The following is a 24,881-nucleotide window of genomic DNA, read 5'->3' as shown; positions in this document are numbered from 1 at the left end:
ATGACCTCAGGTATTCTCAGGCCTCTTACGCTGACCACATGGACATCTCCAGTAAATACCTGCTTCCAAGTCCTGCTATGTTCGACCTAAGTTTGATTGGTTCCTCTAGGGCAAATGAACATTTACAGAAGGGCATTGGCTTATGCAGCTTCTCTTCTGCTCTTCTGTCTGTTTTTACACCACACTGAGTCTGAGGTTGGATTGATTCATGCCTCTATCAAGGAGGCACTTATTGGGGAGATAGAGGAAGATAAAGGGGGGGATAAATGGTTGTTGGAAGGAGACTTGACTTTGGGTAGTGAACACACAATATAATGTACAGATGATATATTATAGCATTGTACATCTGAAACCTATATAATTCTACTAACCAATGTCACCCCAATAAATTCAATAAAAAATAAAAAAACTCTGAAAAATCCAGGCATTAAAAAAAGGAGGACACTTATTATACTGTGGACATTTACATAAGTTAAAGCCTCTTAACCCAATTCTCTACTCAGTGACTTCAAAGGGTAGCATTCAGCATCTCCGTGGGTGGAGCCAATGTCTGTGATCCTAAATAATCCCAGTGTAATTAGTCAGCCAAGATATGCATATAAAAACTAACATTACAGTGCCTGTGGGATAAGTGTGGGATGCATGAGTGGCAGACAATAGGTGATATGAAGGTTTCAGAGGGGAAGAGAAGGCTGAGAGCTAGAGTTGTCCAGGGAGGCATTTTGGACGTGTTAAGTGAATATTGAAAGTGAGAGGGAGGAAAGCCCTTGCCCCCTTTTAAAAATTCTCACCTGAGGATATGTTTTTATAAATTTATTTTAGAGAGAAAGAAAGAGAGAGAGAAAGAAACATCGATGTTAGAAACATTGATTAGTTGCTTCCTGCACGTGCCCTGATGGGGAATGAATCTGCAACCCAAGAATGTGATCTGACTGGGAATTGAACCTGCAGTCAACTGATTACCCTGCCACCAGGCCAGACCAACAAGTCCCTGTTTTGATAGAACAGCATGGACCAAGATGGGAAGTTAGACTGAATAGTGCTAATTGGAGACCAGTGACTGGCCAGTCAGATCATTAGAACTCTGTAATATAGTCAGTCCTCCTTCTGATACAGTGAGATACTATTGGTTTATCTTTTGAAGTATTTTCAAGCAGTTTCCCTTGTCCAAAATTGTTATAATCAGAAAAGTGCCATCAGCAGGTTCTGGGCCATAGCTACCTCCTCTGAGCTCAGAATCATCAGCGTTCATGCCTGCAGAGCAGGGAAATGGGCCCCACTTACTCTTGTGTTGTTTATACATTGTCTGCTCCAGCCTCTGATCCATGTCCTGCAGGCCCTGGGGCTGCCTCTGGAAGGCAGCCATGATCTTGCCCCTGAAAGGGTCCTGCTAACATCCAGCTCCATATGATAGGGAGGGAGAGAGGGAAGGAGAGAGAGGAGAGGAAAGACTTGTTCTAATTTCATTCTTTCATACAGCATACTTTACACACAGTAACTTTTTTCTATGAAGCGGGTTATTTACCCTAAAAATCACATGTGTTTGGTTATCTAAGTGGGTAATTAGATTTATCATAAGGTTTTATAGCTTAGAGTGATAAGTACAGCAACACTTTTATCTGATCTCCAGTGTCTGATTGTGTGGGGGCAGCCATGTCTGCCTGTGAAGAATGACTTTGTAGTTTCCCTTGGGAAGCAGTGCATTCCTAAATGGGTTAATTCAGCTCAGCTATATTATCTTTTTAATGTTAGAGTAAATACATTTGGCTGGTATCCTAAAAAGCTTTTTTCAAGTGCACCCTACACCTAAATAGTTTCCTGGATTTATTGTTTATTCAGCTGAAAATCAAAACCTTATTGGCAACCAAATATACTCAAAACTAATGAAACAAGATATTTCTCCATTGGTGGAAGCTTTGTCTAATGGAGTAAATACCATGGCCCTCACACTTCCAGAGATGATAGAAAATGCCACAAATCACATGTATAGAGAGAGCATGGGAAGTTTACTGTTCTCCCAGTGACTATGGAGCTTTGCCTCTTCAGTAAGCACACAATTAGTGTTTGTGCCCGAGCTGTCTTGGGGAGTTTAATATCCGTGTTTCGTGTGAAAGCTTCTGCCAGGACCACTCAGAAGCCACCTGGGTATAGCTTCCTGAGCTGTGGTAGAGGGTGGGGCAGAGCGCCTCTGATTAGTTTGGATATCAAGGGGAGGGAAGTCTGGGGTCTACCTCAGAAAGAATGAGAGTTTTCCCCATGCCTTTACCCCCACCTCCAGGAAGGATGAAATACACAGACTTGACCGAATGTGCACTTACCTCTCCCATTACAATGTGTTGGGAGCAGTGTCTGGTCCCAGCTCCTGTGTTTCGGCCTCAGTGACCACCCTTTCCAGAATAGACCCCCATGCTATGAATTTCAGCAACACTCTTCCTATCACTCTTGATCTTCCTGACTGACAGACCTGCTATTCCCACCAGCTGCACAGGACACTGGGAAGCAACAGTACACACAGCTAAGAGCTTTGCCTTGTTACTTCAGTTTTTCTTCCTTTCTTGTTCACAAGCTGCTGGCAATCCACAGCCTAAGTCACAAAAATGAATCCCAGAAATTTAAATGAAATGTATTTAGCTCATCTGCAATGGGTCCTCCTGGACTGCATAGCAGAACTTTTGCCCTCTGTAGTTCCCTCTCACATTCCACTGAGTCCTGATTTTAAGCTGTCTCACTTTCTGTGTGCTCTCTGAGCCTGGCCATCCTCCTCCTGACTGTAGAGCAAGCATGTCAAACTCTCGGCCCATGGGCTGCATGCCTCATTTATTTGGCCCATGTTAGCCTTTGAGTTTGACAAGGTTGCTTTAGAGAAGTGATGGCGAACCTATGACACGCGTGTCAGAGGTGACACGTGAACTCATTTTTTGGTTGATTTTTCTTTGTTAAATGGCATTTAAATATATGAAATAAATATCAAAAATATGTCTTTGTTTTACTATGGTTGCAAATATCAAAAAATTTCTATATGTGACACTGCACCAGAGTTAAGTTAGGGTTTTTCAAAATGCTGACACGCCGAGCTCAAAAGGTTCGCCATCACTGCTATAGAGCCTACTTTATATTGTGAGTGAGGAAACCTCTTTTTTTGAGTATTTCTCAGAATTTTCACCCATTTTCCACTCTTGTCTTCTAATTCCAGAGAAAGAGGCAGCCTTCTGCTATGTCACCTGTCTCCAGTTCTCCTCAATTTTATTGCCTTCTTCTTCTCTTATGATCTTACTCTGCTGGTTTTTCCCTTTAAATTATACTTCAGTATATTCTCTGAAGCTACTGGACATTTTCCTCCAACTGACAAACATGCTCAAGTTGTCATGAAGTGAAAACAAACAAACACACAAACTGGAAAAGCAAGTAGTCAAAATAAAAAACAATCTCCTCCCCAAACCCCTTTATCCTGACACCATCTCTTCACTTTTCTTTTGCTGACAAACATCTTAGTCTGCACTTGCCTTCCAATCTCAATATTCTCCTCAAACTATTCAACTATTCTCTTCTTAGTCACAGACATCTTATCTCTATCTCTATCTCTATCTATCTATCTATCTATCTATCTATCTATCTATCTATCTATCTAAGCCTAAGCGACCAAACGACCAGTTGGCCGGCTGCTATGATGCACACTGACCACCAGGGGGCAGAGGCTGGCCGGCCAACCTCCCACGGTCCCTCTCCCTGGCTGGCCACCCCCACCCTCACCCCCCCAATTGGCCCCATCACTGGCCAGGTTGAGGGACTCCACCCATGCATGAATTCATGCACTGGGCCTCTAGTAGTCTATAACTGAATTGACTTCATCTTAGTTTTTAGCTTCTTTACTCTGAAAGATGAGCACCTTGGTCATCCACACAGCTATGGACTGAATGTTTATGTTCTCCCCTTGTCCCCCAATAAAAATGTTGAAGTCCTAATCCCCAGTGCGATGGTGTTTGGAGGAGGGGCCTCTGGAGGTAATAAGGTCATGAAGGAGGAGCCTTTATGAATGGGATTGGTGCCCTTACAGGAAGAGACATGGGAGAGATGATCTCTCCTCTGCCATGTGAGGACACAGCCATATGCAAACTAGGAAGAGAGCCTTCACCGATAACCTAACCATGCTGACACCCTGACCTTAGGATTCTGGTCTCTAGAGCTGTGAGAAATAAATGTTTATTGTTTAAGTCTCCTCTAGCACTCTGTTACAGCAGCTCTAACAGACTAAAGCACATGCCTTATTTTCCAGATGGACTTTATGATGCTGCATACTCCCTCATTACCACTATTAAGACTTGCTCATTGGTCCTCTTCTTTCTTCCTAAATGGGGATGCTCCCTCTTCTTTGTCTTTCTCATTTCTCTCTGTGGTAGTAGTCTTTCTTTAAGTGATCCCATCTATTCACATAAATTAAAACAGCAATTCTTGGAAAATGCCTCCGAAAACTACACAGACATATCTTGGAGATAATGCAGGTTCAGTTCCAGACACCCTGCAATAAAGCAAATATAACAATAAAGTGAACCACGCAATTTTTCTGGGTTCCTAGTGGATATAAAAGTTATGTTTTTGCTATACCATAATCTATTAAGTATACAATAGCATTTTGTCTACAGCAATGGTTCTCAACCTTCTGGCCCTTTAAATACAATTCCTCTTGTTGTGACCCAACCATAAAATTATTTTCATTGCTACTTCATAACTGTAATGTTGCTACTGTTATGAATCGTAATGTAAATATCTGATATTCAGGATGGTCTTAGGCGACCCCTGTGAAAGGGTCGTTCGACTGCCAAAGGGGTCGCGACCCACAGGTTGAGAACCGCTGGTCTACAGAAAACAATGTATACACCTGAATTTTAAAATATTGCTAAAATATGCCTACTAACCATCACCTGAGCCTGTGAGAAAATGGCTGATAGACTTACTTGATGCAGGGTTGCAACAAACCTTCAATTTATAAAAAACACAAGTTCTGCGAAGTACAGTAAATAAAGCATAAGCATAATAAAACAAGGTATGCTAATGCCCTTATTACAGCATTGACCTGTCTTAGATCTGCACACTTTTCCCCTCCCTCGTAGTTCTTTGTAGTTCACTCTTTCCTCACTGGTCATGAAGAATACCATACCTTCCGAGCAGGTTGTTCCAACTCCCAGATTTCCTCCTCATAATTCATACATGTGTAGATAAATTTATTACTGACAGGTTATTTTTCAAGTTTTCATGTTTAAAGACTCTCAGTAGCAACTATGCCTGTTAAAGTAAACCTAGCCAGAGCTTTGCTTTTAAGATACTCTACAATGTGGGTATGCCATATCTTCTTAGGGTTATTCTTCTAAAACACTCTACAAAGTTCTTATGCTACAGGTAAAACTGACAGCTCATGGTTCCATGAATACGCTTTGTACATTCTTGTCTCCATTTCAATAAGCTGACATGCAAACATGGTAAATAGTAGATTGTTTTAAAAATGGATACCAGTGAGTTTACACATATGAGTTGAATTCATATCTCTTCCTAACCTGTCTCTTAATATAGGTAAAAAAATAGTTGAGTGGGGAGATATAGATCTTTAATTACAAGTTGTTTGTCTTTTACTATAATCTGATTATTTTCCATACATATATCTTTTCTCCCAAAGAAGACTATAAACTCTTTGGGGACATCATATAACTTATTCTTTATATTTTTCAAAATATGAAGAGCACATAAAAATATTCACCATGGATACCCAGTGCCAGCAGCGAACAGAGCCAGGTGGCAGAGCTCTCAGGTCAGTAGCCCAGCAGGTGCTGCTAGCACATGGGGTCCCCCTCCAGGCTCAAGCCCCCCACTTCTTCCCCACCCACCCAACCCTGCCCTCTGTTCTCAGGTCCCCGGCTGCCACCCAGGACCCTTCTCAGCACCCTCAGTGATGCCTCTTGACCATGTCTCGGCCCCGTGTGGCTCCCTCATATCCAGTCCAAGGGCGCTTGTCTGAGTCCCTTCCACTTGCCTGAGCCCCCATGGCAGGCACTGCGGCAGCGGGCTGGAGGCGCCCACAGCGGGTGAGCATGCAGGAGCACATGGCCATTGATGTAAACCCAGGACCCATCCAGCCCATCCCCCTCATTTCCGACTACTTTCCGCATTTCTACCCCTTTGCTGAACCTTCCCGGGGTGCCCCAGACCCATACCCTGCAGTGTCTCCCACCAGCTCTGCACCCCAGCCGCAGCCAGACCCAGAGCCAGAGGGAGACTCAGATGACAGCGGTGAGTGGGGGCAGGGGATGAGGACACCCTGGACCCAGCCCAGCCAGGATGGGGTCTCAGGCATCCCAGGCATCTGACCTATGAGGGCCAGGGCAGGAAGCATGGTGCCACGGTGGCAGGGTGCCAGAGGAACTGACCTGCAGGCCACCTGCCCTTAGCTACCCTGGGCACCCTCGAGTTCACACTTCTTTTTGATGTGGACAACAGCACCTCACTGCACGGCTCACCGTGCCAAGTTAAGGATGGGCGGGGGTCCCTGAGCCTTGGGCCTGGGCCACAGGCCTGTCCCATATCTATTGTTTCTTCCCAAGGCCTCAAGCCACCAGCCTCAGGCTCCCTGGACACCTATGTTAAAGCCAATCTGCTGCTAGGGGCCAGCAAGGCGAGGGCAAGACCCAGGTTCTTGCTGCTTCCCCTCAGCCACACACCCGCCAGTCCTGGCCGGATCCTCCCCACAAGGCCTGGGCATCAGGCTGCACAACTGGGGGTTTTATTGGGGAGGTGGCCAGAGTGAGGCCCTGGGGCCGAGGAGGCCCTGACCCTCCCTGCCTGGCCCTCAGGCCAGCCAGCTGAGGACACGCACAGTTCAGGGCACAAGGGGGCCTGTCTGGGAAGAGACGCTCACTTATCACGGCTTCACCCACCAGGACGATGGGCGCAAGACCCTGTGGTGAGGCTTGAGGCGGGGCCACGAGGGAATGGGGTGGAGTGGGGCTTGCCTGACCAGGTCAGACTTGGATGGCCACCAGGTTGTGTGTGTGTGAGGACCCACGGCTGCGGCCACGGCGGTGGCGAGTGCCTCCCCTGGGGGAGCTGCGGGTGCCCCTGAGGAAGTTGGTGCCCAACCGAGCCAGGAGCTTCAGTGTGTGTCTGGAGAAGCGGAGGCTGGTGAGTCGGGTGGCACACAAGGTGGGGCTTTGGAATCCAGAAATCTTGTGATGGGGGAGCTGGAGGGGGTGGGCAGGGAGGGAAACTTGGGTAGTGTATGGCCAAGGTGACCAGGCTCTCTGCTCTTTCAGACCAAGAGGCTGGAGCGCCTGGACACATCCTGGGGTATGTCCCTGTATGAGGTGCGTGGGACAGTGGAACTGAGCAGGATGTGAAGGGGACAAGCCTGGGGTACTCGGGCATCAGGCAGATGGGGAGATGGGCTTGGAGACACTGAGGCCAACCCCCATATGTTCTGCGAGTGCTTGGAGCCCTGGGGGGCAGCTAGGCTAGAGGATGTGTGGGGCACTGGAATATGCAAAGCCCGCAGGGGCAGAGACCCAGGCCACCTGGAGGCAGCTGCTGAAACTGATGGGGTTTGTCTGTGCCAGAGCATCTGGGAGGGCAGGAGAGAATGGACAGGTGCGGCTCACTGTCTGCTCCCAGGGGTCAACGTGAGTGCCACTCCTGGAGCTGGTAGCTTGCCTGAAGCTGGTCCACCCTTGCTGCTTGACACAATCGCTGCAGGGAAGAAACTTCTGCACAGCTTATGTTTCAAGGGACCTGGCGTATATGGCATATGTTTGCTCCCCCTCTTAATGCTGTGTTTTAAACAGGACCACCTCCCCGAGTGTTGGGGTCCAGCCCCAATAGTCCAAGGGTTCCCAAAGGTGTGGAAGGAGTTTTCGAAGAAGGAATGACAGGGAGGCAGCTTTCAGGTGATCATCATGGCGAGGTTCCTCTCTTTATTGTCCTCTTACATTTGTATTTATCCTATTTGATCTTAATCCTATCCATTCTATTCCAAAGGTTAGGGCGTTTCTTATCTTCATTCCAAGGTTACTCTATTGTTCTATTAAGCTACAAGGAAGTAACTGAAGGAGACCATCCCAAGTAAAGATTATGTAGTTTAAGCGTGATTGTTCCTAGTTAAAGTGATTACCTACCCGCCTGGCACTTAGTTAAGGGGTTTTACTGATAAAAATCCTCACCTGGGGAAACAACCTTTCTCGGGGAGCGTTAAGAGGGGGAGCAAACATATTAAGAACAGTATGCCATATACACGAGGTCCCTTGAAACATAAGCTGTGCAGATGTTTCTTCCCTGCAGCGACTGCGTCAAGCAGCAAAGGTGGGACGGCTTCCAGCACCCGAGAAAGGTTGTTTCCCCAGGTGAGGATTTTTCCCTTGAGTTAGGGAGGGAATAAAAGCCCTTAACTAAGTGCCAGGCGGGTAATGAATCACTTTAACTATGAACAATCACACTTAAGCTACATAATCTTTATTCCCTGGAATGGAGATAAGAAACACCCTAACCTTTGGAATAGAAATTGATAGGATTAAAATCAACTGGTATAAATACAGATGTAACAAGACAATAAAACACAGAACCTGGCTGGAGATCCTGGGTAGAGAACCTCGCTATGCTGATCAACTGAGCGCTGCTGTCTCCGTGTCATTCCTTCTTTGCCGACTCCGTCCACACCTTTGGGAACCCCTGGACCTGCTGGGGCAGGACACCAACAGAAGCCCTAGACAAAGCCTTGTCAGGAGGCAGTGACAGTAACTGGAGGGGCCCTAGGGGAGACCAAAGACTAAGCCAGAACCCCTTTGGCCTGGGAGGGGCAGGGGTGCTGCAAGGCTGAGGCAGGACTGGCCCAGGCCCCTCTCAGATGGAAGGTCCAGTGCTGCTGCCCTGCCCCCTAGTGGAGCCACAAGTTACTGCAGCTGATGCCTAAACAAGACCAGGCAAGCCCCACCTCCTGGGACTGGTAACAGGTGCCACCCACTTCCTGTCCCAATCACTGCAGTGCGGGGTGCACTCCCATAGGAAGAACTAAATGCCAGCACCGTGGTTGGACTTCCTGCAAATCAACTCCTAGTTTAAGAATAGGGGAAACAGCATTTCACACGACTCAGCGGTTGGGAACACAGACATTTTCGGAGCTGGAGCCGCCTGCGCCGGCACCCTTTTGTGCCTGTAGAGAAAGAGGCTCCTGAGGCCTCTGGAAGTGGTCGGAGATCACCCGTGAGAGGGCGACTTTGCGTACCCGGAGTCCGCCCCCCCGCCCCCCCTCTCCCGGCGTCATACCCCAACCCCCTCTGCGGTCAGCATTTGGTGAGGCCGGAGCCTGGGAGAGGAAGCGCAGTCGGGAGGGAGGCGGGGAGTGGCTGCAGTTGCGGCGCAATGTCAGAGCCAACGCCGGCCAAGGCCGGTCCCGCTTGGGGTGGGGAGGACGCCTGTCGGGATTATCAGTCATCCCTGGAAGACCTGACCTTCAATAGCAAACCGTACATCAATATGCTGACCATGGTAGCCGAGGAGAACCTGCCCTTCGCCAAGGAGATCGTCTCTCTCATCGAGGCCCAAACCGCCAAGGCTCCTTCCTCAGAGAAGCTTCCTCTTCTGTACCTTATGGATTCTATCGTGAAAAACGTTGGGCGAGAGTATCTCGCTGCCTTTACTAAAAATCTAGTTGCAACATTTATTTGTGTGTTTGAAAAGGTGGATGAAAATACTAGAAAACGTCTATTTAAATTACGTTCCACGTGGGATGAGGTATTCCCATTGAAGAAACTTTATGCCCTGGATGTCAGAGTCAACTCATTAGATCCTGCTTGGCCTATTCAACCTCTACCCCGCAATGTGAATAAATCTAGCATCCATGTGAATCCTAAATTTTTAAATAAATCGCCTGAAGAGCCTTCAGCTGGAAAGATTCGTCAATCTGGATGTAAGCAGTCACATATGGAAGACTTTATGCCACCTTCCAGGGAAGAAAGAAACGCTAAGAGAAGTACTGAGCAGGATGTTCGAGATCCAAAGCGAATAAAAAAGACTGAAGAGGAACGACCGCAAGAAACTACAAGTCAGCATTCTACAAAGTCAGGCACTGAACCAAAGGAGAATGTGGAAAATTGGTCAAATTCCAAGTCTAACAAAAGATGGAAATATGGTTGGGAAGAAAATAAAAGCTTGCAACAAGGTGACGACCATAGGGAAAGCTGGTCAAGCACTGAAGGAATTTTGTCACCTCAAGCCCCAAAGCAACAGCATCGATTAAGTGTAGATGCCAATCTTCAGATTCCTAAAGAGTTAACTCTTACAGGCAAAAGAGAATTACTTCAAAAGATGAGTGAACGTTTAGCATCTGGTGAAATTACACAGGATGAGTTCCTTGTTGTGCATCAAATTCTACAGCTATTTCAGTATCAAGAAGGTGTACGAGAAAAGCAGAGGTCACCATTCAATGATCGTTTTCCACTCAAGCGACCTAGATGTGAAGATACAGATGAACCATTTGTAGATAGCCCAGCATCACGATTCGCCGGCCTTGATATAAATCAGCGACTTATAGTGTTAGCTGAAGACAGACCATTATTTGATGGACCTAGTAGGCCATCAGTAACAAGAGATGGCCCAACCAAGATGATTTTTGAAGGACCTAATAAATTAAGCCCTAGAATTGATGGACCTCCTGCATCAGGTTCTCTTCGATTTGATGGGTTACCTGGACAAATGGGGGGAGGTGGTCCTTTGAGATTTGAAGGACCACAAGGTCAGCTAGGAGGAAGGTGTCCTTTGAGATTTGAAGGTCCTCCAGGACCAGTAGGGACACCTCTGCGGTTTGAAGGGCCAATTGGTCAAGCAGGCGGAGGTGGTTTTCGGTTTGAAGGTTCCCCTGGTCTGAGGTTTGAGGGACCTGTAGGTGGTCTACGATTTGAAGGACCAGGGGGCCAGCCTGTGGGTGGGCTCAGGTTTGAGAGAAATCGGGGTCAACCTGTGGGAGGTCGGAGGTTTGAGGGACCTCATGGTCGGCCTGTGGGTGGACTTAGATTTGATAATCCCAGAGGTCAGCCTGTAAGTGGACATAGATTTGAGGGGGGTCGTGGTCCATCAGGAGTTGCAATTAGGTTTGATGGACCTCATGCTCAACCAGCAAGTGGGATCAGATTTGAGGGCCCTTTGCTACAGCAGGGAGTTGGAATGAGGTTTGAGTGCCCCTATGGTCAGTCAGTAGCTGATCTGAGGTTTGAAGGAAAACATAATCAACTTGGTGGAAACCTTAGGTTTGAGGGTCCACATGGTCAACCAGGGGTTGGGATCAGGTTTGAGGGTCCTGTACCAGGAAGTGGACTGAGAATTGAAGGGCCTCTGGGTCAAGGTGGTCCAAGATTTGAAGGTTGTCATGCTTTCAGGTTTAATGGGCAGCCAGATCAGCCATCACTCTTACCAAGATTTGATGGATTACATGGTCAACCAGGTCCTAGATTTGAAAAAACTGGTCAACCAGGTCCACAGAGATTTGATGGACCACCTGGACAGCAGGTTCAACCAAGATTTGATGGTGTTCCTCAAAGATTTGATGGTCCGCAACACCAGCAAGCATCAAGGTTTGATATTCCCCTTGGTCTTCAAGGCACACGATTTGACAATCATCCTTCACAAAGGCTTGAATCCGTTTCTTTCAGTCAGACTGGCCCATATCATGAGCCACCTGGCAATGCTTTTAATGCCCCATCCCAAGGACTGCAATTCCAAAGACATGAACAAATATTTGATTTACCTCAAGGACCCAATTTTAATGGACCGCATGGTCCTGGGAACCAGAGTTTCTCAAATCCCCTTAGCAGAGCTTCTGGACACTATTTTGGTGAAAAGAATCTTCAAAGTCCTCAATTTGGAAACTTTGGCAATTTATCTGCTCCAATAACAGTAGGAAATGTTCAGGCATCTCAACAGGTTCTGACTGGTGTTGCTCAGCCAGTACCATTTGGCCAGGGACAACAATTTTTACCAGTTTATCCACAAAATCCTGAAGCATTTGTTCAGAATCTTTCAGGAGCCCTTCCTAAGGCATATCCTGATAATCACCTCAGTCAGGTGGATGTCAATGAATTATTTTCAAAACTGCGAAAAACAGGAATTCTCAAGTTGTCCCAGCCTGATTCAGCTACAACACAAGTAAATGAAGTTGCTGCTCAGCCTCCCACTGAAGAGGAGGAAGATCAAAATGAAGATCAAGATGTTCCAGATCTTACCAATTTTACAACTGAAGAGTTAAAACAACGTTATGATAGTGTTATAAATCGACTGTACACTGGTATTCAGTGTTACTCTTGTGGAATGAGGTTTACAACATCACAGGCAGATGTATATGCAGATCACTTGGACTGGCATTATCGGCAAAATAGAACTGAAAAAGACGTTTGCAGAAAAGTTACTCATAGACGTTGGTACTACAGTTTAACAGACTGGATAGAACTTGAGGAAATAGCTGATTTGGAAGAACGTGCAAAGAGCCAGTTTTTTGAAAAGGTGCATGAAGAAGTTGTGCTCAAAACTCAGGAAGCTGCTAAAGAAAAGGAGTTCCAAAGTGTACCGGCAGGGCCAGCTGGAACAGAGGAGAGTTGTGAAATCTGTCAAGAACAATTTGAACAATACTGGGATGAAGAAGAGGAGGAGTGGCATTTAAAGAATGCCATTAGAGTGGATGGAAAGATTTATCATCCATCATGTTATGAAGATGATCAAAATACATTTTCATTTGATTGTATACCATCTCCCGGCAAGAAACCAGTTGAAAACCCTTTGAACATTATGTTGAACATTGTCAAAAATGAATTGCAGGAATCTTGTGAAAGCCCCAAAGTTAAGGAAGAACAAATTGATACCCCACCAGCTTGTACAGAGGAGAGCATAGCAACACCCATTGAGTGGAGAAGAGCCTCTCAGAGCTGCTCCCGAGACATGGGCCTTACCCGTAGGAGGGTGGCGTGGGCACCTAGTGGGAGGCCATCAGCAAGTGCCCGGCCTGTCTGTGGCTCTCAACATCAGCTCTCTTCCTCTCCACGGCAAAGATGGAAACTGCCCAGTCACGTGGCCTGAGCAAGCCCCTCCCCTTCTTAGCTTCTGGAGGGTACAGGTGACCCGTTCAAGTCCCTTCCAGGGCACCAGGTCCATTAAATTAAAACAGAAAATGATACAGTTGAGTCAGTTTAAATAAAATGAGAAAAGTATGTTTTTCTTTTTTTTAAAAAGCTGCTGTTTGGATCTAGGTGAAGAATTTTTTTTATGTATATAAAGAACTATCTGTATAAATTGTCTAGCTGAGGCAGGGCCGTCAGCTATCATTTGGTTAATAAATACATTTTAGTATTTGCCTATCCTACTGCCTGCACAGTTTCCGGTGCTTGTTGTGTGAAAGTTCTGTAGATGTGTGCAATTTAACAAAACGAAATTGTTATGTATAAAAATGTACAATTTTCACTTGTGAAACTGCAAATTATAAATAAAAAATATTTTTGCTACCCCCCCCCCCAAAAAAATATTCACCATGTATTTGTTGAAAGGGTCCATGGATGGTTAAAAAAAATGGACATAGTGCATTGTATCTTTTGAGACAACATACCTGTTATTTACCATGTAAGCCAGGTTTCCCCTTCCCAAATGAAAGCTCTATGATAAACATCGGAAAGCCTAGACAAATAGAAATTAAGCTGCTCCCAAATATATCTGGAGATTACAAGACACTTTGTGATGCTCTCCCCATTTTATCTTCCAGCTCAATTTTTATCTGGAAAGCAATATCCCACAAATGGCTATAGCAAGTAGTAGATGCCAGGTGGGGGAACCCTGCCATGTAAAGCATGAGCCACTAAGCTTTTTCACAAAATTTCCAAGGTTTTTTTGAGTCTGGTGATAACTGCAAAGATAATGTGCACTCTCTATGCCGAAATGTGTGAATTAATGTGTTAAAGGAAACGTTTGTCTCTTGGAAATGACCAGAGAAGTTTCACCAAATCTCTTCAAGTTGTCTCTTTTCTCTTAGTGATTTCTTGGAAAGAGGACATCCTGGTAATGAGAATCACATGTGATTAAAGAGACTTTTATGAACTGATGCAGGTCTTACATGGCCACAGTTAGAGGTTTGGGGGATATTGGATGTTGACATAGTTTTGAGAAACATCCAGAATATACTTTAAAAGGTGAGCAATGAAAAATGTGCATCCCCTAAACTAGGTCTACAAATCCAACGCAAAGTCATATAGGGGTGTGTATCCAGTCACCTGGAAATTATAACCCTATATATGATATCATAGTCCTCTGCTTCTCATTCACTAGACCACTTCGTGATGTGAGTGTGTATGTGTGTGTGTGTGTGTGTGTGTGTGTCTGCACATGCACATGTGTGCATGTTTGTCTCACTGAAGGGGCAATTTAAAATGCTGAAAATCAGGAAACCATTTAGAGAAAAGGCTATCCTGATAAAAACCGACCAAGGCTAACATTTTTTAAGTTAAATTCCTGGATGACTGAAGCTGCTAAGAATAACAAACTCTAGGTGCTTGTTATTCTTAGAAAGAAGAGCATTTTAGGGGTTTGTGCTCTCTACTCTGGCTGGTTTATATCAGCACAACTGGATAATAGACTTTCTATTTGGGATCCACATGAAGATTTCCTTATGCTCTACTGTCTTCAGCTTTTAATACATTCATGACAAAGTGGAAATACTTTTGCTCATATTTTCTAGCCTAAATTGTCCCTTATCCAGTTTAACACTGACCTCTGACCTAAAGCACATGGAAAAGTGAAGCTGTTTGGGTAGTTTTGTTTTGTGGACTGTTGGATGCCACCACACCCAGGTAGCTAGCACACTTTCCACGCTCTTTGGGACTTGATTCTGCTTTTATCTGCCTTTCTTTTTTCTCTGAGTCAGATCTCCCCTTATCCCACATTTTACCTTTTCTGCTTCCTTTGTTTTCAGCCATACAATTCTAGATGCCTGGAAGTTAATGCGGCTTGTTAAATATTCTCTGCACAGGGCCTGGAGAAAAGTGCTATATATGTCATGCAAATAATGATAAGGAATCAAATTCCACTCTGTGCTTTCCCCACTTTCTGGTACTAAGTCATGTAATAAAGTACTAAATGATCAATTGGCAGCCTGGTGGGTGAATGCGCTTCTCTAAGTGCCTTGCGAACACCCTGGGAGTGACTTAGGTATGGGGAAGAATAAAAGCCAATCATATATGTCAGTCTGAGCCACTTGAGAATTCATGTCCTGAGAAATTTCAGTGAAAAAAAAATCAAATACCTCACCTACAATGGCATTTGATTTGCATTTAAAAAGAGATACATTTCTGGTCTGGCTGCTCTGGGAGGCAGTTCAAAGCTCACAAAACCTTTTGTATCCTTAATTTTTGTTCATTTCCCATTTACAGTGGATACTCTCTAAGTTCATGACCCTGCCTGGAACGAGAGGTAAATTGAGAGCAAAACAGGTCTGGTTTATACCTCTGAGAGCTTTGTCAATGTAAGAAACATCCAAACCTGAAATTTTATGAATTTATTTGAGCCAAACAGATGACTTATGCTGGGAGCCAGGTCTCAAATGCTCCAGAGAATGGCAGTTTTGTAGCTTATTTAGTACATTAGAATCAAAGGGGAAGATATAAGGACGGTGCTTGAAATCCATTGACAGTAGATTAAGGAGAGCAAAGCAGGGAAATCTCTAGGATTGGATAAAAGGCAAAACTGAGAAACACGTGCTTTTTTTACACTAATAGGTACAGGATAGTTAATAATTAACATTTGCAGCACATAGAGATGGTATTTGGGGAACAAGGTAACAATGAGGCATTTTGTGGTCTTGTGCTCTGGTGATCTTATACTCTGGTGCCTGCGATTGTGTCTTCAGGGGGTAGGAAAAGAAAATCACTCTGACATTTCAATGGTATCTTATCCTAGATGCATAAGAACAATGGACAGGGCTCACTTACTGTAAAGACTGACCTTTGCTGAGGAAGCCATAGGCCTGGCATGTGACTGAACACTATGACCTGCCCAAGTAGAAATTCTGATCACACCATCACCCTGAAGTTCCTTTTGGTCACGGAGCTTGTCAGGCCTGCCGTGCGGTCTCCCTGTGCTTGTCAGGGTTATTACATAGCCCCTTTCCTTGTTTACAGCTTCTGTAGCCCAGCATCACCAAAAGCAACCCTTTCCTGGAACCAAGCGAAGGAGTTCCCTCAGAGAGCTGGCATCCTGGTCTTCTAAGCTGCAATAAAGGGAAGCCTGCTACCTGACATGCATTGATAATCCCAAATCCCAAAGAATGTAAAGTACAATTCCTGTGAGTTATTTACACTTTTGTTGAAAAATATGTATGCACATCTAGAAACAATGGCAGGGTCTATAACAAATTTATGGGAATACACACAGAAAGACTAGGGAAAGTAAGATCAGTACAGGCTGCAACTATCAGAGGGAAACTTCCTGGGGATGGTAAGATTTGAACTTGGCCTTGACATGAAGAAGGGCTCTGGCTACAATGGGTGAGTGTGGCTTGGAAGAAAGAGAAGGGACTTTGGAAACATATTGTCCTGATTTGAATGCTGCTTGGATGCTTATTGACTATGTGACCTCAGACTAGTTGCTAAACTCCTCTGCATCTCAGTTCTCTCCAGAGAAAACTGGGCTGAGATGCATAATAGGTGCTGAGTAAGTCACAGGCATAGTTGGGTGGAAGAGCTTGGAACACGCATTAGGCCAGCAGTTCTCAACCTGTGGGTCACGACCCCTTTGGGGGTCGAATGGCCCTTTCACAGGGGTCGCTTAAGACCATCGGAAAACACATATATAATTACATATTGTTTTTGTGATTAATCACTATGCTTTAATTATGTTAAATTTGTAACAATACATCCTGCATATCAGATATTTACATTACGATTCATAACAGTAGCAAAATTACAGTTATGGAGTAGCAACTAAAATAATTTTATGGTTGAGGGTCACCACAACATGAGGAACTGTATTAAAGGGTCGCGGCATTAGGAAGGTTGAGAACTACTGCATTAGGCAATTGAAAGAGTTGACTGAGCAAAGGTTTGGAGCACAGGGCAACAGGATCTGTGGAGTGTGTGGGAGGCTACTGATTGGCTAGAGCAAAAGGTCATCTGGAGAGAATTACAACCTAAGATTAGATTATGGGGGAATAGAAAATGTGTAGGTCAAACCATTTCAGAGTTATGTTAGTTAACTGGAACTCAGTTAACCAGAGCACTCAATTCCATGGCATGAGGGAATTTATTATAGACATTGGCATACTACGTTCTGGTGTCACCTCCTTCCCAGATCTGACAGGTATGAATTGTGTGTGTGTGCTCCTATTACACTGCATTGCAGTGCCTTTCCCATGACCGTCTTCCACTCACGGTGAGCTTGTTTCTCAATGATGGCTCTGACGGTGCCTACTTTATGCACTGTTGTATTGGAGCACTTAGCAGAGGACCTGGCTACTTATTAAGCACAGAGTAGGTGCTTAATAATTGTTGATGGGTGGGAAGAAGGAAGGAAAGAAAAAAAGGAGAAGGGAACCAGGGAAGGAGGGAAGGAAGAGAACTAATCAAGAAAAAGCTGAGAGTGAGGGGATTCTGGCATGAGGAAAAGCGTTTTGAGGCTGAGTGGTAAGCAGGGAGTGAGTGTTGACCTTTTGCAAATTCCTGACTTTGGGTTTTAGTTTAGAATAGGCGAGGAGTTCAACTTTCAAATATGTGATTGATTGAGAGGCACTCTATAACTGCTGGACATTTTTCTTAAAAGCCCTGCTTATCCCCTGCTTTTTTTTTCTTCTTTTTTTTGCAGAAAGCACAACTGCTAAAAGAAGGGAAGTCGACAATTTAAATAGTCATTTCTTGAAAAAAGTGAACAACCAGGGAGGACCACTTTCAGAAACACCAGTTTTGCTAAAGTGCCACTCCTCAATTATACATTTAACACTAATCCTAAAATGTGGTTGTTGTGTTTTGTTTTTTTGTGTTTTTTTTTTTTTCATATTTTAACATTTCTGCAATCAGGATGAATTCTATAATCAGTGGCATATTATAGTTATAATGGCCATGGCTCTTCTTTCTTCATCATAACTAAAATAGTTGTGCATCTTTTAATCAATAATATAGGTAAGATGAAGAAGCTGAGGCCTCGGCCAATTTAGGAGTTTTCTGAAGGTTACCCTGTAATCTAATAATGGAGCTAGGATGAGATCTTCTTACTCACAATGAGTGACTCCATTCTCCCGATTGTGCTCCCCTCTTTCTCTAAATAATCACACATCATAACTGCATATACTTCATGGTAAAATTGCTTTTCTCTCTCAGAGATAATAAGCAACTCCATTCCAGGACTGGGAAAAGATCACATAGGAAACCTGAATAGCAAGAGTTTTTAATGATTCATGTGGGATGCAGGAGCACTCATTGTTGGTCTGACTTCTGTGAAAGGTAATCAGAAGACGTTTGCCACCAAATTGGTTTAAAGAGACTCAGTCCCACTCCTGTGAAATCAGGGGATGCAGCAGGGACACCATGGCAACGCACATTTCCATCATTGTTCTCCTGCCTCTTCTCAGCCCTGAGGGCTTGTATAATGAGACCTTGACTCCCCAGACTGGATCGAATTGTAACACATTTTATTGTTCAGCGACTATTTGGATTTTAATGCCAGCGTGCCCTGGATGGCCTCGTCTGACAATCTGGAAGCCTAAGGGAAGCAAGTCTCTTTATATTATGCATGATTTGAGGGTCCCACAGTCAGTCAGACCTGCTCCAAATAATGAATGGACAGATACATGTCTCTGTAGGAAAGGGAGACTTGGAACCCTGAGGTTTGGTCATGCTATTTACAGGGAATATCTTGGTTCAGAACACTCACTCAGTTACATTGAGCTGTTTCCCACATGTGTATATTGTCCTGGCCTCACAAAGAATAGTTTATTTCTCATTCTAAACTTTTGCACACTGAAAGAACAATGGCTCTTGTGCGCTTGTCATTTCCTCTCTGAGCCACTTTGTGGAATTTATTATGTTAAATATGTGGGACGAAGTCAAAGAAAAATCCTTAGAATTTGCCTGGAATTGGTAACTAGTTTTGGGATATTTTCATGGGGCTTTTATAAAACTATTGCTCATGGGGCCTTGAAATTTTGCGGTGAATGTTTCTCTGTGTTACACAATGATAGCAATCTACATATCTTGCTCTGTGGTTGTATCTATATCACTGAAATTTCCCAGTTCTCTGGAGAATTTAGTAATTCTTCCAAGATTAGACTTATGGTTCTACAAGATAATTAAATTAGCCCTTAAGCAACCAACTACTTTCAAAGGAAAAAATGTCACAATGCAGGATTAGAGATATTTAAATAAATAAATAAAATATTTAGACATGAAATAAATGTATAAAATTTTGAGACACATCAAATATGAAAATCTTCTGATCATCCACTATGGCTGCCATAATTTGTACTCATTTACTAATTAGTTACTTCTCCTACATAAATTTATAATAGTAGCCGAAACAGGTTTGGCTCGGTGGATAGAGCGTCGGCCTGCGGACTGAAGGGTCCCAGGTTCGATTCCGGTCAAGGGCATGTACCTGGGTTGCGGGCACATCCCCAGTGGGAGATGTGCAGGAGGCAGCTGATCGATGTTTCTCTCTCATCAATGTTTCTAACTCTCTATCTCTCTCCCTTCCTCTCTGTAAAAAAATCAATAAAATATATATTAAAATAATTTATAATAGTAGTTAACATTTGAGCCCTTCTATATGCAAGAGGTAAGCTGTTGGGACTTTATTTTGTGAGTCATAATTTAGAGAACCTGAGTTATGGGCATTGAAATTATAATAGATTCACATTGATCTTCTTTCTGTCAAAGTCTGTTTTGTGTGTGTGTGTGTGTGTGTGTTTTAATTTTTCTGAGAAATCTCTCTTATCAACTTCTCTCCTCCTTACAGTGGAAATGAGGAGGACTTCACATGATCCTGCTTCTCTGATCATAGTCCAGAGGTTGACAGAAGACTCAAGTTGGGTCTATTAGCAATCCTTCCTTAGGAAGTGTGAAATTGGAAATAAAAAAATTCAGCTGATTTTTGGATGGCTGCAACGTGTAAACTAGGGACCTGTTGGCCATCTTGTGTTTCCTCAGATGGTTATCTGATGGAGAGATAGACATAGAGAGCTGGAGATGAATAAAGGGTATGTACAAGGGGAGCAGGGATAAAAGGTGGGAGGTCTTTACTGATCGTGTCAGAGGCCCTGTCCTGAAGCACAGCTTAATTACTGTCCTTTTAACCTCATAGTATTTTTTACCTTGTTTTTTTCTTATTTAATCATGAATGGGTTTCTGTTACCCATAACCAAAAGTCCAAAGTTACATAAAAATAGGTTTTTAAGGGGCATTGATATCATAAGACTATCAACTATAGAATAACCCAAGCCCAAAAAGCATACTGACCATTTATCCTACTTCTAAACATACTAACCATTTATCCTATTTTTTATATTTTGAATTATCTACTTGACAACTTTTACCGAGCACTCACTATCTATAATAATAAAAGCATAATATGCTAATTAGGCCAGACGTCCTTCTGTCCTTCTGGATGACCTTCCGGATGAAGCTGGGGCTGCAAGGGAAGCCTGGGTCCTGGGTGCCTGCCGGTGGCCAGAGGGAAGCCCAAGTCCTGGGTGTCGAAGGGAAGCCTGGGTGCCAGAGGGAAGCCGGTGCTGGCAGCTGGGGGAAGGAAGGCCTACTCTTGCACAGATTTCATGCATCAGGCCTCTAGTATTAAAATAATTGGAAAGAGCAGTCGAAACAAAGACACTTAATACTTATACACTCCCTGTCCTAGGGGATCTTGTAATTTAGTTGAGAGAGAAAATGCATGGGGGAAAAATTCTTAAGTATACTCTGAAGCAACAACTGGATAAATCCAAATTAAACAGAGCAAACTAATTACAGAAATGCTGAGGGGTGACAGGGTAATGAGCAGGTTCTAGGAAATGATCTCTAAGGTCTCTTTCAGCTACAAAATGCCACAAGGTTGCACACAAGTGATAATTGGATAAGGCGGCACTTAGCCATAACCCCCAGCCTTAGGGAGCTTGAAGAAATCAGGCCAAAGACAAGTCGAGATTTGATTAAAACTTGAATGTTGAAAATGCTTGCTGTTCTGGGCTACAGCAGATGCTTTCTTATAGGACAGCAGCAAGGGGACTCCTGATAGGTTTGAAATTTGCCTAAAAGAGAGGAAGGCAAGAGAGAAAATATGACAAGTTCTCTTCCAGGCAGCTTTGGCAAGGAGAGAAAGGGGAAGGCCACTCTTGCCACATCGTGTCTATGACTTTATGATGGTTCCTTAGGTTTGCTGAGGCAGGGTAAATCAGCTGGACTTCTACAGTATCTCAATATGAGTCTCAACTCAGTATATATAAATAAGATAATTAAATATATATATATTACCTTATTTCCTATCATTCACTTAGAATATTCCCCCTGAAGATCTTTGTTTTAAGTAAATACTATAGAGGGTGGGCCTTGGCGTTATGTATTAATGAGAAGGCTAAAACGTCTAATTCCAATGTAACCCTGATATTTGGGGGGCTAGCAATCTCAATCTGTGCCAGCAAGCCCAGTGTACATTCTTGATAACCTATAATTAAGTCACTGCCTCTTTCCCAGAAACTGGTCTTGCAGAACCTGTTACCTAAATGCTCAAATTTCACAGAGGTCATAAACTATGAACAGTACACAGCCTCGGATGGGGGGTTATTAATGCTGGTGCCAGGCCAGACCATTAGGTATGGTCTGGAGACCCCCAACACCTGGGGCCTTTTTGCAAAGCCTGCAAAAAGGACTGGAAGCATAATCCATATTTGAGGGACAAAGACACCAGAAAAATATAAAAGAGGAGCTCCCTGCATGTTACTTTGCTCAGACTTGGGAAGTTATTCCGCTGAGTCCTCCGGTGTAATAAACAGTGTAACTCCTTTTCTCTAAAGCGTTGCTTGGTTTTTCTCTGGTCTTCTGCAACATCAAGAGATTTTGATATGAGCATAAACAACTAACTACAGTTCTGCGATGATCAGACTTAATTATAATGAAATGCTTGTGTACCATTTTCTCTCCCTAAACTGTAAGTTCTTAACCACAAGGAATATAGCCATAGGGCAAACATTTTTTTCTCTCTTGTTCTTAGCACAATAGCTGACACCTAGAGAGCCCTCAATTGAGGCCAAATAGCTGAGGAGTTAAGAGGGTGGGCTCTGAAGTCAGAGATTTGGTTTCAAGTATTGACTCTGTAAACTTGGATGTGGATCCTTGGTTAGTCTGAATGTCCCTTTCAGTCTTATTTGTAAATGAGGCAATAATAGTGTGTACCTTATGTGGTTGTCATGAGGCATAGGAGGTGATAAAGTAAAGTACTCAGCACAGTGCTGATACAGAATTTTTGGACTGGAACCCAGATTCTTTGTCTGTCGGAGTCAAAGAATGAATCCACAGACAAAGGGTCGTATAGCAAAGATGGAGATTTATTGAAGAACAAGTACAGACTCCCACAAGGGGAGGAGGAAAGGGTCCCACAGAACAGACTCCCACATGGGGAGGGGGAAACACCGACCTCCTATTTCCACAGTTTATAAAGGCTGCAGTTCCTATGCCCTCATATCCCCTCTGATTGGTCAATATTCCCTTTTGCATTGGTTACTATAGTAACTCTTGAGGCCCTCCTCCCTCATTGTCCTCCTATTCCCTCTGAGCTTTCTTCCTCCTTCTTTATTTTGTAAGTATAGATCTTTTTTGGCTACTTCCAGTCCCCTTGTGTTATGGAATTGTATCTGCTACTGCTCTCTTGTCTTATGAAAATGTAACTGCACCTGGCTTCCTTGTGTTATGGAAATGTATCTTCTCCCAGTCTGTATCCCTGTGTTTTTCCATGGACCCCAATTCTAAAAATTCCCTAAGCCTGCCTATGTTCCCCTAAAATTCCTGTTTCAGTGCCTGGTACATAGTAATAAATGGTTGCTGTTTATTTTATGTATTCATATCTGTTTATTGAATAAACAAATGAATAGATGTATGGTTTGATAAGCATCCTAAGAGAGGTCTTACAATAAATATACATTTAAAAATAATTTTATTGATTTTAGAAAGGAAGGGAGAGGGAGAGATAGAAACATCAATGATAAGAGAAAATCACTGATTAGCTGCCTCCTGCATGCTCCCTACTGGGGATCAAGCCCACAACCCGGGCATGTGCCCTTGACCAGAATTGAACCTGGGACCATTCAGTTCACAGTCTGACGCTCTATCCACAGAGCCAAATCAGACAGAGCTACAATAAATATTTTTACCTAGAGAAATATATTGAAATAATCAGTTTTTAAAAACCTCACTATAATTAAAAGTTGTAAGATTGCTTTCATCCTCGATCCCACAGAGAATTACATTTTCACCAGTATTATTAGAAAGGATGGAAACAGGGGCCCGCATCTTTAATTCACTTAGATTTATGTGTAGCTGGGAACACTGACATGCCTATGGGCATATGGCTTACAACGTGGAGATGGATGTTATTGCTGCTGAAAGCATCCCTGAAGCCTAGAGATAGCCCTAACTCTCCTCTGGATGTTGGACAAGCAGATCTGCAAATGAAAGATGCTATTGACAGAGGCTGAGTTGTCAAGCACATAATGATAAGCCTCTTGTCATTCAAACTCTCATTCATTTGGAGGGTGGGGGAGGGAGAATAGCCTTTTGTATAGAAAGCTATAATACCAAGGCATTCTATGAGTCAGAGTCTGTGGATCTTATCACTAAACTTCCTTAGGACCTGCAACATAAAATGAGGACATCCTTTAATAGTGAAACTCTTGTTCATATCTTCATTTGCAGCAGCAATGGGACTAAATATTAAATTCCATCTCTGGAGCCAAGAACAAATAAATTACTAAAAGAGAAAATCAGAATAGCCATGTAGCTGCAGCTAGTCAAACTCACAAAATAATAATGAGAGGAAAAAAGGAAACCCAGGAAAGATTTGGTTAATGTATTAGTTTGCTAGGGTTGCCATAACAAAACAATACAACAATATTATTGCTTAATACAATAGAAACTGGTCTCACAGTCATCATGACCAGCTAGTTTATTAATATTAACAGGAAGAAAGCAAAGGGAGGGCAGACATTGCAAGGTTATCTGGGCATCTTCACTAGGAAGATGCAACTTTACACTCCCCCTGGAAACTTCATTCCCTGAAAATCACTGGGAGAAGGGAAATGGATGCATGCACAGTGAAGTTGGAATTGTTAGGGGCAAAAATAGAATATTGGGGACTATCTATAATTATAAAAAATATTAATCATGCTCTGTTAACCATAGTTGTTTTGTTTTGATTAAAGAAAGCACATTCCAACCTGACGAGGAGTTGCATGCAGGACCTGGGGGGCTCACCTGGAAATTTGGTCCATCCTCTACATTTGGGATTTGCTATTATCATGGAAAGATTAACAACCTTGTTGCAGAAACCAGAGGTGCTAGCCCTTTGCAAACCCTCTGTCCTTTATGATATGGGACTTTTGGACTAGAACACACGGTGTTCCCCTGTGCAGGATGGCTTGTCCTGGGCTCTTTGTCCATCGGAGTTGAAGAATGAAACCATGGAGGGAAGATGGTATAGTAAAGGTGAGAAGGCTAAAAGGTTAATTCCAATGTAATCCTGATATTTTTTTGGGGGGAGGGGGGGGCACTAGCAATCTGAATCTGTGCTAGCAAGCCCAGTGTACATTCTTGATAACCTATAATTAAGTCATTGCCCCTTTCTCCACAAACTGG

At 43.7% G+C, this 24,881-nt stretch overlaps 2 pseudogenes; both read left to right on the top strand.

Moving 5' to 3' along the window:
• Window positions 1–6,032: 6,032 nt before the first annotated feature.
• Window positions 6,033–7,907, top strand: LOC139015792 (double C2-like domain-containing protein gamma; annotated as a pseudogene).
• Window positions 7,908–9,393: 1,486 nt separating this feature from the next.
• On the top strand, window positions 9,394–13,209 carry LOC139015695 (pre-mRNA cleavage complex 2 protein Pcf11 pseudogene; annotated as a pseudogene).
• The last annotated feature ends 11,672 nt before the right edge of the window (window positions 13,210–24,881 follow it).

This window comes from Myotis yumanensis, unplaced genomic scaffold, assembly GCF_028538775.1.
Source record: "Myotis yumanensis isolate MYYU_CA2020_CCGP unplaced genomic scaffold, mMyoYum1.0.hap1 SCAF_8, whole genome shotgun sequence".
NCBI classification, from domain to species: domain Eukaryota; kingdom Metazoa; phylum Chordata; class Mammalia; order Chiroptera; family Vespertilionidae; genus Myotis; species Myotis yumanensis.
Note: the sequence above shows the minus strand (reverse complement) of the source record. Positions and strands in the feature narration are given on the sequence as shown.